Source organism: Hyla sarda, assembly GCF_029499605.1.
Source record: "Hyla sarda isolate aHylSar1 chromosome 1 unlocalized genomic scaffold, aHylSar1.hap1 SUPER_1_unloc_19, whole genome shotgun sequence".
In the NCBI taxonomy this organism is placed as follows: Eukaryota; Metazoa; Chordata; class Amphibia; order Anura; family Hylidae; genus Hyla; species Hyla sarda.
In genome coordinates this window covers 67668-85954 of record NW_026607580.1, presented here as the reverse complement: position 1 = coordinate 85954, position 18287 = coordinate 67668, and the positions used below count along the sequence as shown (strand labels likewise).

Genomic DNA, 18287 nt, shown 5'->3' with positions numbered 1-18287 from the left:
ACATTTCCACCCTTGTTGTCCCTCATCTACATTTCCACCATTGTTGGCCCCCATCTACATTTCCACCATTGTTGGCCTCCATCTACATTTCCACCATTGTTGTCCCCCCATCTACATTTCCACCATTGTTGTCCCCCATCTACATTTCCACCATTGTTGTCCCCCATCTACATTTCCACCATTGTTGTCCCCATCTACATTTCCACCATTGTTGTCCCTCCATCTACATTTCCACTATTGTTGTCCTCATCTACATTTCCACCATTGTTGTCCCCATCTACATTTCCACCATTGTTGTCCCCATCTACATTTCCACCATTGTTGTCCGCCCATCTACATTTCCACCATTGTTGTCCCCCATCTACATTTCCACCATTGTTATCCCCCCATCTACATTTCCACCATTGTTGTCCCCCCATCTACATTTCCACCATTGTTGTCCCCATCTACATTTCCACCATTGTTGTCTCCCCATCTACATCTCCACCATTGTTGTCCCCCATCTACATTTCCACCATTGTTGTCCCCCATCTACATTTCCACCATTGTTGTCCCCCCATCTACATTTCCACCTTTGTTGTCCCCCCATCTACATTTCCACCATTGTTGGGCCCCCATCTACATTTCCACCATTGTTGGCCCCATCTACATTTCCACCATTGTTGTCCCCCATCTACATTTCCACCATTGTTGTCCCTCCATCTACATTTCCACCATTGTTGTCCCTCCATCTACATTTCCACCATTGTTGTCCCCCCATCTACATTTCCACCATTGTTGTCCCCCCATCTACATTTCCACCATTGTTGGGCCCCCATCTACATTTCCACCATTGTTGGGCCCCCATCTACATTTCCACCATTGTTGGGCCCCCATCTACATTTCCACCATTGTTGGCCCCATCTACATTTCCACCATTGTTGTCCCCCATCTACATTTCCACCATTGTTGTCCCCCATCTACATTTCCACCATTGTTGGGCCCCCATCTACATTTCCACCATTGTTGGCCCCATCTACATTTCCACCATTGTTGGCCCCCATCTACATTTCCACCTTTGTTGTCCCCCATCTACATCTCCACCATTGTTGTCCAAATCTACATTTCCTCCAATGTTGTCCCCATCTACATCTCCACCATTGTTGTCCCCCCCATCTACATCTCCACCATTGTTGTCCCCATCTACATTTCCACCATTGTTGTCCCCATCTACATTTCCACCATTGTTGTCCCCCCATCTACATTTCCACCATTGTTGTCCCCATCTACATTTCCTCCATTGTTGTCCCCCATCTACATTTCCACCATTGTTGTCCCCCCATCTACATTTCCACCATTGTTGTCCCCCATCTACATTTCCACCCTTGTTGTCCCTCATCTACATTTCCACCATTGTTGGCCCCCATCTACATTTCCACCATTGTTGTCCCCATCTACATTTACACCATTGTTGTCCCCCCATCTACATTTCCACCATTGTTGTCCCCCCATCTACATTTTCACCATTGTTGTCCCCATCTACATTTCCACCATTGTTGTCCCCCCATCTACATTTCCACCATTGTTGTCCCCATCTACATTTCCACCATTGTTGTCCCCATCTACATTTCCACCATTGTTGTCCCCCCATCTACATTTCCGCCATTGTTCCCCCCATCTACATTTCCGCCATTGTTGTCCCCCCCATCTACATTTCCGCCATTGTTGTCCCCCCCATCTACATTTCCTCCATTTTTGTCCCCCCATCTACATTTCCACCATTGTTGTCCCTCCATCTACATTTCCACCATTGTTGTCCCCCCATCTACATTTCCACCATTGTTGTTCCCCATCTACATTTCCAACATTGTTGGGCCCCCATCTACATTTCCACCATTGTTGGCCCCCCATCTACATTTCCACCATTATTGTCCCCCCCCATCTACATTTCCACCAATGTTGTCCCCATCTACATTTCCACCATTGTTGTCCCCATCTACATTTCCACCATTGTTGTCCCTATCTACATTTCCACCATTGTTGTCCCCATCTACATTTCCACCATTGTTGTCCCCCCATCTACATTTCCACCATTGTTGTCCCCCCATCTACATTTCCACCATTGTTGTTCCCCATCTACATTTCCACCATTGTTGGGCCCCCATCTACATTTCCACCATTGTTGGCCCCCCATCTACATTTCCACCAATGTTGTCCCCATCTACATTTCCACCATTGTTGTCCCCCCCCATCTACATTTCCACCATTGTTGTCCCTATCTACATTTCCACCATTGTTGTCCCCATCTACATTTCCACCATTGTTGTCCCCCCATCTACATTTCCACCATTGTTGTCCCCATCTACATTTCCACCATTGTTGGCCCCATCTACATTTCCACCATTGTTGGCCCCATCTACATTTCCACCATTGTTGGCCCCATCTACATTTCCACCATTGTTGTCCCCATCTACATTTCCACCATTGTTGTCCCCATCTACATTTCCACCATTGTTGTCTCCATCTACATTTCCACCATTGTTGTCCCCATCTACATTTCCACCATTGTTGTCCCCATCTACATTTCCACCATTGTTGTCCCCCCATCTACATTTCCATCATTGTTGTCCCCATCTACATTTCCACCATTGTTGTCCCCCCATCTACATTTCCACCATTGTTGTCCCCCCATCTACATTTCCACCATTGTTGTCCCCCCATCTACATTTTCACCATTGTTGTCCCCATCTACATTTCCATCATTGTTGTCCCCCATCTACATTTCCACCATTGTTGTCCCATCTACATTTCCACCATTGTTGTCCCCATCTACATTTCCACCATTGTTGTTCCCATCTACATTTCCACCATTGTTGTCCCCCATCTACATTTCCACCATTGTTGTCCCCATCTACATTTCCACCATTGTTGTCCCCATCTACATTTCCACCATTGTTGTCTCCATCTACATTTCCACCATTGTTGTCCCCATCTACATTTCCACCATTGTTGGCCCCATCTACATTTCCACCATTGTTGGCCCCATCTACATTTCCACCATTGTTGGCCCCATCTAAATTTCCACCATTGTTGGCCCCATCTAAATTTCCACCATTGTTGGCCCCATCTACATTTCCACCATTGTTGGCCCCCCATCTACATTTCCACCATTGTTGGCCCCCCATCTACATTTCCACCATTGTTGTCCCCCCATCTACATTTCCACCATTGTTGTCCCCCATCTTTGGCCCCGCTCTATGTTCTGGATGTCTCTTTGTAGGTGAGGTCTCCAGAACTGACCCCAGTATTCCAGATGTGCTCACTAGAGCTCTATACAGGGGGCACAATCTCCTCTTTATAGTGGGGGAGGAATACTGGGGTCAGTCCCCTCATTGTCTCTCTCCATACACAGGATTACACCATAGTGAAGAAGACATGGGGGGAGTGTGTGGCCCCCAGCAGCCATCTCCATGAGTCAGGAGGACGGAGCAGGGCCCGGGGCCCCATCATGGAGCCTCCACCTCACTCACCGATACATGAGGAGAAGATCCTAGAACTCACCCACAGGATCACTGAGCTGCTGACTAGAGAGGTGACCCTGCTGGGACATTATACAGTAATGGAGGGGTCTGGTGATGAGAGGTGACACTGCTGGGACATTATACAGTAATGGAGGGGTCTGGTGATGACTGGAGAGGTGACACTGCTGGGACATTATATAGTAATGGAGGGGTCTGGTGATGACTGGAGAGGTGACCCTGCTGGACATTATACAGTAATGGAGGGGTCTGGTGATTAGAGAGGTGACACTGCTTGGACATTATACAGTAATGGAGGGGTCTGGTGATGACTGGAGAGGTGACCCTGCTGGGACATTATACAGTAATGGAGGGGTCTGGTGATGACTGGAGAGGTGACCCTGCTGGACATTATACAGTAATGGAGGGGTCTGGTGATTAGAGAGGTGACACTGCTTGGACATTATACAGTAATGGAGGGGTCTGGTGATTAGAGAGGTGACACTGCTTGGACATAATACAGTAATGGAGGGGTCTGGTGATGATTAGAGAGGTGACACTGCTGGGACATTATACAGTAATGGAGGGGTCTGGGGATGATTAGAGAGGTGACACTGCTGGGACATTATACAGTAATGGAGGGGTCTGGTGATGACTGGAGAGGTGACACTGCTGGACATTATACAGTAATGGAGGGGTCTGGGGATGATTAGAGAGTTGACACTGCTGGGACATTATACAGTAATGGAGGGGGTCTGGTGATGACTGGAGAGGTGACACTGCTGGGACATTATACAGTAATGGAGGGGTCTGGTGATGACTGGAGAGGTGACACTGCTGGGACATTATACAGTAATGGAGGGCTCTGGTGATGACTGGAGAGGTGACACTGCTGGACATTATACAGTAATGGAGGGGTCTGGTGATGACTGGAGAGGTGACACTGCTGGACATTATACAGTAATGGAGGGGTCTGGTGATGACTGGAGAGGTGACACTGCTGGACATTATACAGTAATGGAGGGGTCTGGTGATGACTGGAGAGGTGACACTGCTGGGACATTATACAGTAATGGGGGGGTCTGGTGATGACTGGAGAGGTGACCCTGCTGGGACATTATATAGTAATGGAGGGGTCTGGTGATGACTGGAGAGGTGACCCTGCTGGACATTATACAGTAATGGAGGGGTCTGGTGATTAGAGAGGTGACATTGCTTGGACATTATACAGTAATGGAGGGGTCTGGTGATGACTGGAGATGTGACCCTGCTGGGACATTATACAGTAATGGAGGGGTCTGGTGATGACTGGAGAGGTGACCCTGCTGGACATTATACAGTAATGGAGGGGTCTGGTGATTAGAGAGGTGACACTGCTTGGACATTATACAGTAATGGCGGGGTCTGGTGATGATTAGAGAGGTGACACTGCTGGACATTATACAGGAATGGAGGGGTCTGGAGATGATTAGAGAGGTGACACTGCTGGGACATTATACAGTAATGGAGGGGTCTGGTGATTAGAGAGGTGACCCTGCTGGGACATTATACAGTAATGGAGGGGTCTGGTGATGATTGGAGAAGTGACACTGCTGGGACATTATACAGTAATGGAGGGGTCTGGTGATGATTAGAGAGGTGACACTGCTGGAACATTATACAGTAATGGAGGGGTCTGGTGATGATTAGAGAGGTGACACTGCTGGAACATTATACAGTAATGGAGGGGTCTGGTGATGATTAGAGAGGTGACACTGCTGGGACATTATACAGTAATGGAGGGGTCTGGTGATGATTAGAGAGGTGACACTGCTGGGACATTATACAGTAATGGAGGGGTCTGGTGATGATGGTATCATTGTGTGTCAGGTTCCTATAAGGTGTCAGGATGTGGCGGTCTATTTCTCCATGGAGGAGTGGGAGTATGTAGAAGGACACAAGGATCTGTACCAGGACATAGTCATGATGGGGGATCACCGGCCCCTCACATCACAAGGTAAGAGGAGACATATATATATATATCACTCTCACTACCTAGTAACATAGAAATCTATCCAGCACTGATGTATTCATTCCCTGTGTGTTCCCTACAGATGGAGTCATTGATAGAAATCCACCCGAGAGGTGTCCCCGCCCTCTGTATTCCCAGGACTGTCCAGAGGGAAATGTCCCAGAGAAGCATCAGGTAGATGGCGCTAAAGTCTTCTCTAAAAATATGACTAGAGATGAGGGAACTTACAGTAAATTCGATTCGTCACAAACTTCTCGGCTCGGCAGTTGATTACTTTTCCTGCATAAATTAGTTCAGCTTTCCGGTGCTCCGGTGGGCTGGAAAAGGTGGATACAGTCCTAGGAGACTCTTTCCTAGGAATGTATCCACCTTTTCCAGCCCACCGGAGCACCGGAAAGCTGAACTAATTTATGAAGGAAAAGTCAGCAACCGCCGAGCCGAGAAGTTTGTGACAAATCGAATTTATTGTAAGTTCGCTCATCTCTAAATATGACCATAAACTCTTTAAATCCAATTTCATGTAATTTTCTGCTTGTTTATTTAGGGTGAAGATCTGATGGATATAAAGGTTGAGGTTATAGATGATGAAGAAGAGGAGACTGATTTCGGGGCCGATCAGCTGTGTAAGGAGGGGGAGACATTTATTTTTTGAGGGTCTCCTAGATACTACTACACCCATCATCTGATCGTCACATGGAATAATCTATTCCAGCACTGATGTATTAATTCCCTGTGTGTTCCCTACAGATGGAGTCCTTGATAGAAATCCACCCGAGAGGTGTCCCCGCCCTCTGTATTCCCAGGACTGTCCAGAGGGAAATGTCCCAGAGAAGCATCAGGTAGATGAGTCTGATCCTATATCTCTATAGGGGGGGTCCTGCAGTCATAGATTTTGGGGGTCTCTGTTGCTCCTCCTGTCTGCTGTATTGTAGTGAATTGTTCTATATGTCACATCAGGGGGGAGATCTGACTAATAATAAAGTGGAGGATGAAGAAGAGAGGATGAGGGGCCATCACCTGTGTATGAGGGAAGTGAAGGAGGAAATTCCAGGAGGTGTTACCCCAGGTATGTAATAATGCCAGGAGGTGTTACCCCAGGTATTTAATAGTTCCAGGAGGTTCACGTGACAAAAACTTTTTACATTTGTTCATTATGTCCTATGACAGCCCCAGTGAGGAAACTTCTCCGGCCTTGGACAGGAACAATGGATACCACCCTGTCCTCCTCACTTCCTGCCCATGGTAGGAGGATCACTGTACAATAGACCCCACCCCTGTCCACCTCACTTCCTGTTTCCTGCCCATGGTAGGAGGATCACTGTACAATAGACTCCACCCTTGTCCACCTCACTTCCTGTTTCCTGTGCATAGTAGGAGGATCACTGTTCAATAGACTCCACCCTTGTCCACCTCACTTCCTGTTTCCTGTGCATAGTAGGAGGATCACTGTACAATAGACTCCACCCTTGTCCACCTCACTTCCTGTTTCCTGTGCATAGTAGGAGGATCACTGTTCAATAGACTCCACCCCTGTCCTCCTCACTTCCTGTTTCCTGCCCATAGTAGGAGGATCACTGTACAATAGACCCCACCCCTGTCCTCCTCACTTCCTGTTTCCTGTGCATAGTAGGAGGCTCACTGTACAATAGACTCCACCCCTGTCCTCCTCACTTCCTGTTTCCTGTCATAGTAGGAGGATCACTGTACAATAGATTCCACCCCTGTCCTCCTCACTTCCTGTTTCCTGCCCATGGTAGGAGGATCACTGTACAATAGACTCCACCCCTGTCCTCACTTCCAGTTACCTGCCCATAGTAGGAGGATCACTGTACAATAGACTCCACCCCTGTCCTCCTCACTTCCTGTTTCCTGCCCATAGTAGGAGGATCACTGTTCAATAGACTCCACCCCTGTCCTCCTCACTTCCTGTTTCCTGCCCATGGTAGGAGGATCACTGTACAATAGACTCCACCCTTGTCCTCCTCACTTCCCGTTTCCTGTCCATAGTAGGAGGATCACTGTACAATAGACTCCACCCCTGTCCTCCTCACTTCCTGTTTCCTGTCCATGGTAGGAGGATCACTGTACAATAGACTCCACCCCTGTCCTCCTCACTTCCTGTTTCCTGTCCATGGTAGGAGGATCACTGTACAATAGACTCCACCCCTGTCCTCCTCACTTCCTGTTTCCTGTCATAGTAGGAGGATCACTGTACAATAGACTCCACCCCTGTCCTCCTCACTTCCTGTTTCCTGTCCATATTAGGAGGATCACTGTACAGTAGACTCCACCCTTGTCCTCCTCACTTCCTGTTTCCTGTCCATAGTAGGAGGATCACTGTACAATAGACTCCACCCTTGTCCTCCTCACTTCCTGTTTCCTGTCCATATTAGGAGGATCACTGTAGAGTAGACTCCACCCTTGTCCTCCTCACTTCCTGTTTCCTGTCCATAGTAGGAGGATCACTGTACAATAGACTCCACCCCTGTCCTCCTCACTTCCTGTTTCCTGCCCATGGTAGGAGGATCACTGTACAATAGACTCCACCCCTGTCCTCACTTCCTGTTTCCTGTCCATAGTAGGAGGATCACTGTACAATAGACTCCACCCCTGTCCTCCTCACTTCCTGTTTCCTGCCCATGGTAGGAGGATCACTGTACAATAGACTCCACCCCTGTCCTCCTCACTTCATGTTTCCTGTTCTTAGTAGGAGGATCACTGTAAAATAGACTCCACCCCTGTCCTCCTCACTTCCTGTTTCCTGCCCATGGTAGGAGGATCACTGTACAATAGACTCCACCCCTGTCCTCCTCACTTCCTGTTTCCTGTCCATAGTAGGAGGATCACTGTACAATAGACTCCACCCCTGTCCTCCTCACTTCCTGTTTCCTGTTCTTAGAAGGAGGATCACCGTAAAATAGACTACACCCCTGTCCTCCTCACTTACTGTTTCCTGCCCATGGTAGGAGGATCACTGTACAATAGACTCCCCCCCTGTCCTCCTCACTTCCTGTTTCCTGTTCTTAGTAGGAGGATCACCGTAAAATAGACTCCACCCCTGTCCTCCTCACTTCCTGTTTCCTGTTTTTAGAAGGAGGATCAACGTAAAATAGACTCCACCCCTGTCCTCCTCACTTCCTGTTTCCTGCCCATGGTAGGAGGATCACTGTACAATAGACTCCACCCCTGTCCTCCTCACTTCCTGTTTCCTGTTCTTAGTAGGAGGATCACTGTAAAATAGACTCCACCCCTGTCCTCCTCACTTCCTGTTTCCTGCCCATGGTAGGAGGATCAATGTACAATAGACTCCACCCCTGTCCTCCTCACTTCCTGTTTCCTGTTCTTAGTAGGAGGATCACCGTAAAATAGACTCCACCCCTGTCCTCCTCACTTCCTGTTTCCTGTTTTTAGAAGGAGGATCAACGTAAAATAGACTCCACCCCTGTCCTCCTCACTTCCTGTTTCCTGCCCATGGTAGGAGGATCACTGTACAATAGACTCCACCCCTGTCCTCCTCACTTCCTGTTTCCTGTTCTTAGTAGGAGGATCACCGTAAAATAGACTCCACTCCTGTCCTCCTCACTTCCTGTTTCCTGTTCTTAGGAGGATCACCGTAAAATAGACTCCACCCCTGTCCTCCTCACTTCCTGTTTCCTGTTCTTAGTAGGAGGATCACTGTAAAATAGACTCCACCTCTGTCCTCCTCACTTCCTGTTTCCTGCCCATGGTAGGAGGATCAATGTACAATAGACTCCACCCCTGTCCTCCTCACTTCCTGTTTCCTGTTCTTAGTAGGAGGATCACTGTAAAATAGACTCCACCCCTGTCCTCCTCACTTCCTGTTTCCTGGCCATGGTAGGAGGATCACTGTACAATAGACTCCACCCCTGTCCTCCTCACTTCCTGTTTCCTTTTCTTAGTAGGAGGATCACTGTAAAATAGACTCCACCCCTGTCCTCCTCACTTCCTGTTTCCTGCCCATGGTAGGAGGATCACTTCTATGCTGCTAGGTTGCTTTCCCTTCTTGTCACGTGTGGCGTGGAGGTCACCTGGCCAGAATAAGCTCCTCCTCCTAGGGGCGCCGTCTCGGATCTGCTATACAGGAGTGCAGTTTTTGCTTCTCGATTTTGGTCTCCGTTTTTCATTCCGGATCATATACCCAAATCATTCTAGTGCTGCTGGCGATGGTTCTAGTTCGCCCGAGGTACACCCCGTGTAGTATCTAGTCGCGGAGAGTCGGTCTGTACTATGTGGTGCGTTAAAATAAATAACACAGTCTGTTTTATACCAACAGAATATCCCCATGAGAAGCGTGAGGAAAACGTCATATTATTCCTGAATTATAAGGTAGAAGATATCATGGAGCGCTCCTCAGAAGACCTCCTTACCCCTAATGTCCATCCAGATCTATCCTATAATAATCCCCCTGATCATGTGGGACCTTCTCCTGACCAGTCACACATTGTTACCAAAAGGACAGACCAGGAAAGTGGAAAAATGATTAAATGTGGTGAATGCGGAAAAGAGTTTACAAAAAAATCAGGTCTTTATACACACAGAACAATTCATACAGGAGTGAAGCCGTATTCATGTTCAGAATGTGGGAAATGCTTTAGAAGAAGATCAGATCTGGTAAAACATGAGAGAATTCACACAGGAGAGAGGCCATATTCATGTTCAGAATGCGGGAAACGTTTCTCACGTAACTCAGTTCTTGTGAAACATAAGAGAAGTCACACGGGAGAAAGACCATATTCATGTTCAGAATGTGGGAAACGTTTTATACAAAAATCAGATCTTGTTATGCATGAGAGAATTCACACGGGAGAGAAGCCGTTCTTATGTTCAGAATGTGGTAAATGTTTTGCAAGTAAATCCTATCTTGTTATACATATGAGAAGTCACACTAGGCAAAAGCAATACTCATGTTCGGAATGTGGGAAATGTTTTACAAATAAACCATATCTTGTTGCACATCAAAGAATTCACACAGGAGAAAAGCTGTATTCATGTTCAGACTGTGGGAAATGTTTTATACGGAAATCACATCTTGTTTCACACAAGGGAAATCACAAAGGAGACACGCCGTGTTCATGTTTAGAATGTGGAAAATGTATTTCAAGGAATCCAAAGTACCATAGAGAATGAGGCCCCATTTAAGGTTATTTTTGTTTTAATATGTGGATATATTAATATTTGATCATTATTTATACAGCGTATAAAGATATGGGGAAAAAAATTGAATAAAAAACAATAACAATTCGAATTTGTCATTTCTTTCTATGGTGCAAATTCCCAGTGTTGCCTCTTTGACAGTAAAACAACCCCCAGCAACAAACTCGCCTCCATGCGTGACGTATTACAGAATCTCTCATCCTGCTTCTTCTCACAGGAACATGGCTACGACAGTACGTGCTATAAATATGGCTGCATTAACTAAAATGTGGGCCTGAAATCACAAACAGAAGTTATACAGGTATAATCCAACCAAAAGGATTCAAAACTGGTGCCTGGGAGGAGACTACCGGCCCCGACGCACGTTTCACTTCAGCTTCGTCAGGGGTGTCTCCTACCTGTCTAGACAAAACAATTTGTATGTAGTTCCCAAACCAATTGTATGTAAGAAAAACAGCTAAATAATAATAACATACCAGGTGTAATGATGTCATGGCGTCTGAACCCCTCCCCCTCCCGCAATCATTAGAAGAGTATGATGTTTAAAGGGGTATTCCGCTCCCCAGCATCCGGAACTTATTGTTCCGAACGCTGTATGCGTTCTTCCGTGTTCAGGGCCGCCTCCCGTGGCGTCACGCCCGCCCCCTCAACGAAAGTCTATGGGAAGGGTAACCCTGCGATAACATCCTAGATCTGATGAACTAATCGTATGAAATCCTTTCCTCTTTACATAGTTGAATTCGCTGACAACAAAATCACAAAAATTATCAATGGAAATGAAATGTATTAACCCATGGAGGTCTGGATATGGAGTCACACTCAAAATCCCAGTGGAAAACCCCACTACAGGCCGATCCAACTTTATGTAATGTCCTTAAAACAAGTCCCAATGAGGCTCAGTAGTGTGTGTGGCCTCCACGTGCCCGTATGACCTCCCCGCCTGGGCATGCTCCTGATGAGGTGGAGGATGGTCTCCTGAGGGATGTCCTCCCAGACCTGGACTAAAGCATCCGCCAACTCCTGGACAGTCTGTGGTGGATGGAGCGAGACGTCCCAGATGGGCTAAATAGGATTCAGAGGAACGGGCGGCCAGTCCATAGCATTAATGCCTTCCTCTTGTAGGAACTGCTGACACACTCCAGCCACATGAGGTCTAGCATTGTCTTGTATTAGGAGGAACCCAACCGCACCAGCATATGGTCTCACAAGGGGTCTGAGGATCTCATCTCGGTACCTAATGGCAGTCAGGATACCTCTGGCAAGAACATGAAGGGCTGTGCGGCCCCCCAAAGAAATGCCACCCCACACCATTACTGACCCACCGCCAAACCGGTCATGCTGGAGGATGTATCAGGCAGCAGAACGTTCTCCACAGCGTCTCCAGACTCTGTCACATGTGCTCAGTGTGAACCGGCTTTCATCTGTGAAGAGCACAGGGCACCAGTGGGGAATTTGCCAATCTTTGTGTTCTCTGGCAAATGCCAAACGTCCTGGATGGTGTTGGGCTGTGAGCACAACCCCCACCTGTGGACGTCGGGCCCTCATACCACCCTCATGGAGTCTGTTTCTGACCGTTTGAGTGGACACATGCACATTTGTGGCCTGCTGATGGTCATTTTGCAGGGCTCTGGCAGTGCTCCTCCTGCTCCTCCTTGCACAAAGGCGGAGGTAGCGGTCCTGCTGCTGGGTTGTTGCCCTCCTACGGCCTCCTCCATGTCTCCTGATGTACTGGCCTGTCTCCTGGTAGCGCCTCCATGCTCTGGACACTACGCTGACAGACACAGCAAACCTTCTTGCCACAGCTCGCATTGATGTGCCATCCTGGATGAGCTGCACTACCTGAGCCACTTGTGTGGGTTGTAGACTCCGTCTCATGCTACCACTAGAGTGAAAGCACCGCCAGCATTCAAAAGTGACCAAAACATCAGCCAGGAAGCATAGGAACTGAGAAGTGGCCGGTGGTCATCACCTGCAGAACCACTCCTTTATTGGGGGTGTCTTGCTAATTGCCTATAATTTCCACGTGTTGTCTGTTCCATGTGAAATTGATTGTCAATCAGTGTTCTTCCTGAGTGGACAGTGGCATTTCACACAAGTGTCGGTGACTTGGAGTTACATTGTGGCGTTTAATGTTCCCTTTATACTTTTGAGCAGTGTAGATGTCATGTGATACATGACATGTCTAATCGTAAAAAACACTTTTTCGTGCCGTCACTAACAGTCGGATTGACATGGCCGAGTGTTCACAATGCTCCGGGGGCCACCGGGCCGATCTCTTTTTCATCAGTGTTGGGGCCGCTGTGTGATTGACATACAGGTCCTCAGTGCATGCACCCCCCTCCATCCATACTCTTAGCCAGCGCTCGTTCCTGATACCTCCCAGCTCGGCACATGTGCCCTCCATCCATACTCTTAGCCAGCGCTCGTTCCTGATACCTCCCAGCTCGGCGCATGCTCCCTCCATCCATACTCTCTTAGTCAGCGATCACTCCCAATGCCTCCCTCCTCAGCGCATGCTCCCTCCATCCATACTCTCTTAGCCAGCGCTCGTTCCCGATGCCTCCCTGCTCAGCGCATGCTCCCTCCATCCATACTCTCTTAGCCAGCGCTCGTTCCCGATGCCTCCCTGCTCAGCGCATGCTCCCTCCATCCATACTCTCTTAGCCAGTGCTCGTTCCCGATACCTCCCTGCTCAGCGCATGCTCCCTCCATCCATAGTCTCTTAGCCAGTGCTCGTTCCCGATGCCTCCCTGCTCAGCGCATGCTCCCTCCATCCATACTCTCTTAGCCAGCGCTCGTTCCCGATGCCTCCCTGCTCAGCGCATGCTCCCTCCATCCATAGTCTCTTAGCCAGCGCTCGTTCCCGATGCCTCCCTGCTCAGCGCATGCTCCCTCCATCCATACTCTCTCAGCCAGTGCTCGTTCCTGATGCCTCCCTGCTCAGCGCATGCGCCCTCCATCCGTACTCTCTCAGCCAGTGCTCGTTCCTGATACCTCCCTGCTCAGCGCATGCTCCGTCCATCCATACTCTCTTAGCCAGCGCTCGTTCCCGATGCCTCCCTGCTCAGCGCATGTGCCCTCTCTTTACTCTCTGAGCCTCTCGGCTCAGCGCACTGTGTTATGCGCAAGGCCGAGTGCTCGGCGGGGCAGGTATTCCTGCAGTAAACGTCACATCCGCTTTCACATACTGTCCCAGTTCAAGGGGGGTTGATACTCATGACAGTCGCATGTTTAGACTCCATTGGCTGCGCCTGAATGCCCGGATTTTGGTTTCTCTGAGCACCAGATGACCCCGGTGATGTAATACTGGGTTTCGTGCACCATTTGGTTTATCGTAAACTGGAGTCTTCATTCTGCTGCTCCACATGTTGTTGGCGTTCAAGCTTTAGATCTATTTTGTCTCGGTCCTCACCGCCTTGTTCCTCCCAGGCCTTCCCCAATATCTCAGAGAGTCCACCAGGCCCCCATGACAGCTGCCTCATTGGCTGACTTATCTACATCCCGATGCCCTTCTGATGCCTTCACCTTTAATATTCCTACTCTTTGTCCCCAATGTCTTTCACCACTGAACCACGTGCCGGTGTCATCCCTAAATCTGTGTGTTCACTTAGTGACCCCGTAACATCCGCACTGTCAGAATATGAAACCTTCTCCTGCTGCTTCCACTTGATGAGAATCTGTTCCTTGGTCTGTGGACACCATGTTAGACCCATGTGACCCTCTTCCCAATCCCTCCATCTATCACCAGATCTTCCTGCGTCTTAGTCTTACGCCCCACTCCACAATGGTGTTTCCCGCCTTCATATGGCAGCACAGAGGTGGCGCTGGACGCGATGTTCCTTGGCGTCTGATCTACCAATCACCTGGTGACCCCGCCCCCACTGAGCATCTGCTCCAAGAACATCTGGATGGGGGGTTGAGGTTCTTGTAAGAGGATTTCGGTAAACCCCACCATGAGTTCTGTAGCCATCACTGCCAAATATTCCTGACACAGTCCTCAAACCCTATCCCCACAGGACTCCATAGTCCCAATAGGGATCCAACAGGAAGCCATCTTCCTTCCCTCTCCTGTAGTGACACAGTTGTGTTGTGGGGTTAAAGGGGAACTCTGAAGGAAATTTTTTTTTTCAAATCAACTAGTGCCTATGAGGTTAAACAGATTTGTCTAAATAAAAATCTTAACCCTTCCAGTACTTATTAGCTGCTCTCTACTTACACCCCAGCTCTGCTGCCACGTTTTTCCGTCCGCATCATGGCGTCCCATGGAGGAGCATGTGGCACACATGTAACTCCACCTAATCCCCTGCGCCCAGAGTAATGCAACGGAGTGTGTCACATGCTCCTCCATAGGATGCCATTACGTGGACGGGAGAAAGGGAGAACATGGCAGCGGAGCGGTAACACCCGAGGACAGCAGCAGCTGAGTGGTGTCTACAAGGGGGGAGCTGCTGTCTACAAGGGGCGGGGGTGCTGTCTACAAGGGGGGGCTGCTATCTACAAGGGGGTGCTGCTATCTACAAGTGGGGCCTGTTAACTACCATGGGGGGCTGCTATGTACAAGGGGGGGCTGCTATGTACAAGGGGGGGCTGCTATCTTCAAGGGGGGCTGCTGTCTACAAGGGGGGGCCTGCTATCTACAAGGGGGGCCTGTTATCTACAAGGGGGAGGGGCTGTTATCTACCAGGGGGGGCCTGCTATCTTCAAGGGGGGGCCTGCTATCTACAAGGTGGGCTGCTGTCTACAAGGGGGGCCTGCTATCTACAAGGGGGGCCTGCTATCTACCAGGGGGGCTGCTATCTACCAGGGGGGCTGCTAACTATAAGGGCGGGCCTGCTGTCTACAAGGGGGGGCTGCTATCTTCAAGGGGGGCCTGCTATCTACAAGGGGGGGCTGCTATCTACAAGGGGGGAGGCTGTGGTCTACAGGGGGGCTGCTATCTACAAGGGGGGAGGCTGTGGTCTACAGGGGGGCTTCTGCTAATGTCTGCCTCTATCTATACTTCCTACTATTACAGACAATCTTACAGCAGAGTCACCTGCACTAACTTGAATTTATAGGTAGGTAGGTCAGGTGACCCAGTTTCTACCGCTGCTCATCATGTGATCATCAGTACAATCGCCATTGTCATTATCGTCATTATTCTCGCCGCCAATGTAAATTCCCTGTTCTGTCCAATGGAGAAGAGACAAATCTTGGCTCATACTACAGCAGCCGCCTCCATTGTACACAACAAGGACCCACATATATACGGTAAACAGCGCCAGAAACCGCGTCACCCTGGGGTCAGATTCCCTTTAAAATAAAAGTACTCGTACTTGGTATCGGCGAGTACTAGAATTAAAGGTGCTCAGTCTTAAAAAAAAAAAATGGTATCGTAACATCCCTAAAAAAATAGTTTTCCACCAGAGTACCCCTTTAAGGACGAGGCCAATTTTCATTTTTGTGTTTTTATTTTTTCTTCCTCTCATTTCAAAATCCATAACTCTTATTTTTGCACCTACGGACCCATACGAGGGCTTGTTTTTGGCACAACCAATTGTATAGTTCCCAGTACTAGAGGCAGAGAGGAAGCGCAGGCGCACTGAGGAGGCAGACGGTGGCGGGAGCGTATGCTTGTCTGGATTACTCGCGGAGGCGCGCACGTTAGATGAGCTGAGGGGCGCATGCGCTGGGACGTGTGTGAATCACACAGCAGTCCCAGCATTGACACAGGGGGTGGGCGTGGCGGCGGCGGGGCATAGCGTACCTCGCGCCACGCCTATCCGACTGTGTGTGTGGCTGTGATCACAAGCATTTTTTGGGGGTGATGAAATCCTGTAAAAATAAGGTAAAAACAATGCTGTACACCCCATCTGCACACAGTACAAAGGCTGGGTGTAGGTTACAGCTCCCAGAGTTCATGGCAGTTGCGCTTTAAAGGGGTACTCCAAACGATAGGGGATCAGATGCCTGATCGCGGGGGTCCCACCGCTGGTGACCCCGTGATCTTTCACGCAGCACCCCGTTACCATCAGTCCTCAGAGCATGTTCGCTCCGGGTCTGATGATTGGCGATCACGGGGCCAGAGTATTGTGATGTCCCCGTGTGACATCATGCTCCGCCCCCTCAATGCAAGCCTATGGGATGAGGCGTCACAGGTGTCAGCTGATGACTGACGATCATGGGGCCGGAGTATTGTGACATCACGGCCCCGCCCCCATGTGACATCATGCTCCGCCCCCTCAATGCAAGCCTATGGGATGGGGCGTCACAGGTGTCAGCTGATGACTGCCGATCATTGGGCCGGAGTATTGTGACATCACGGCCCCGCTCCCGTGTGACATCATGCTCCGCCCCCTCAATGCAAGCCTATGGGATGGGGCGTCACAGGTGTCAGCTGATGACTGCCGATCATTGGGCCGGAGTATTGTGACATCACGGCCCCGCTCCCGTGTGACATCACGCTCCAACCTCTCAATGCAAGCCTATGGGATGGGGCGTCACAGGTGTCAGCTGATGACTGCCGATCATTGGGCCGGAGTATTGTGACATCACAGCCCCGCTCCCGTGTGACATCATGCTCCGCCCCCTCAATGCAAGCCTATGGGAGCCTGTTGTCTGTGCTCTGTTTCTTATCTGGCCACCAGGGGCCTTGTTTGTAGATCACCCCTGATTACATTTTGGGCCAGTGGCTCCTCCAATGGGTTTCAGATATATGGAGTTGCCTCAGGTGGTCTGGAAAGGGGGATCGGGCCGTCTACCATCACCACATGTCAAGATACCAGCCAATCATTTATCCTTCGTTTAGAGGTTCCAGAGTTGTCCTTTGTAATGACATCACTCATTTTACAATAAAATGGATGGCAAGCCCAAAAAATTATTTTTTGTGTGAGGAAATTTAAATGAAAACATCAATTTAGCAGATTTTGAAGGATTTCCTTTTCACGCTGTACCCTTTACGGTAACAACGACATGTTTTCTTTATTCTGTGGGTCAATACGACCCTGCATCATATCACGGCGGGCCCGGCGTCATAGTGAAGCTGGGACTTGCTGCTAATAGCGCGCAGCGCCGATCGCGGAGCCGCGCGCTATTAACCCTTAACGGCTAAAAGCGAAAGTAAAAGCTGCCGGTTAACTCAGTGGGCTGTTCGGGATAGCCGCGGCAAAATCGCGGCATCCCGAACAGCTTACAGGACAGCGGGAGGGCCCCTACCTGCCTCCTCGCTGTCCGATCGCCGAATGACTGCTCAGTGCCTGAGATCCAGACATGAGCAGTCAAGCGTCAGAATCATCGATCACTGGTTTCCTATGAGAAACCACTGATCAATGTAAAAGATCAGTGTGTGCAGTGTCATAGGTCCCTATGGGATAACGCCCGTGGGAATTCCGGTCCCCATCGCTAGCCGGTTGGGGACCGGAGCCGGATGCCTGCTGAAATCATTCAGCAGGCACCCTGGCACATCGCTCAGGGGGTCCTGAGACCACCCCATGTCGGCGATAGGAGAAAATCGCATGTCAATTCAGACATGCGATTTTCTCCAATTCCGGGCTGATCTGGTCTCTGGTGACCTGATCACCCGGAAAATAGGGCTGATCGGAGTTGCCAGCAACACCCCCGATCAG

The 18287-nt window shown here is 49.4% G+C and overlaps 1 pseudogene; it reads left to right on the top strand.

The window, feature by feature from the left end:
- Positions 1 to 10764, top strand: part of LOC130298050 (zinc finger protein ZFP2-like) — a 308006-nt pseudogene extending 297242 nt beyond the window's left edge.
- The last annotated feature ends 7523 nt before the right edge of the window (positions 10765 to 18287 follow it).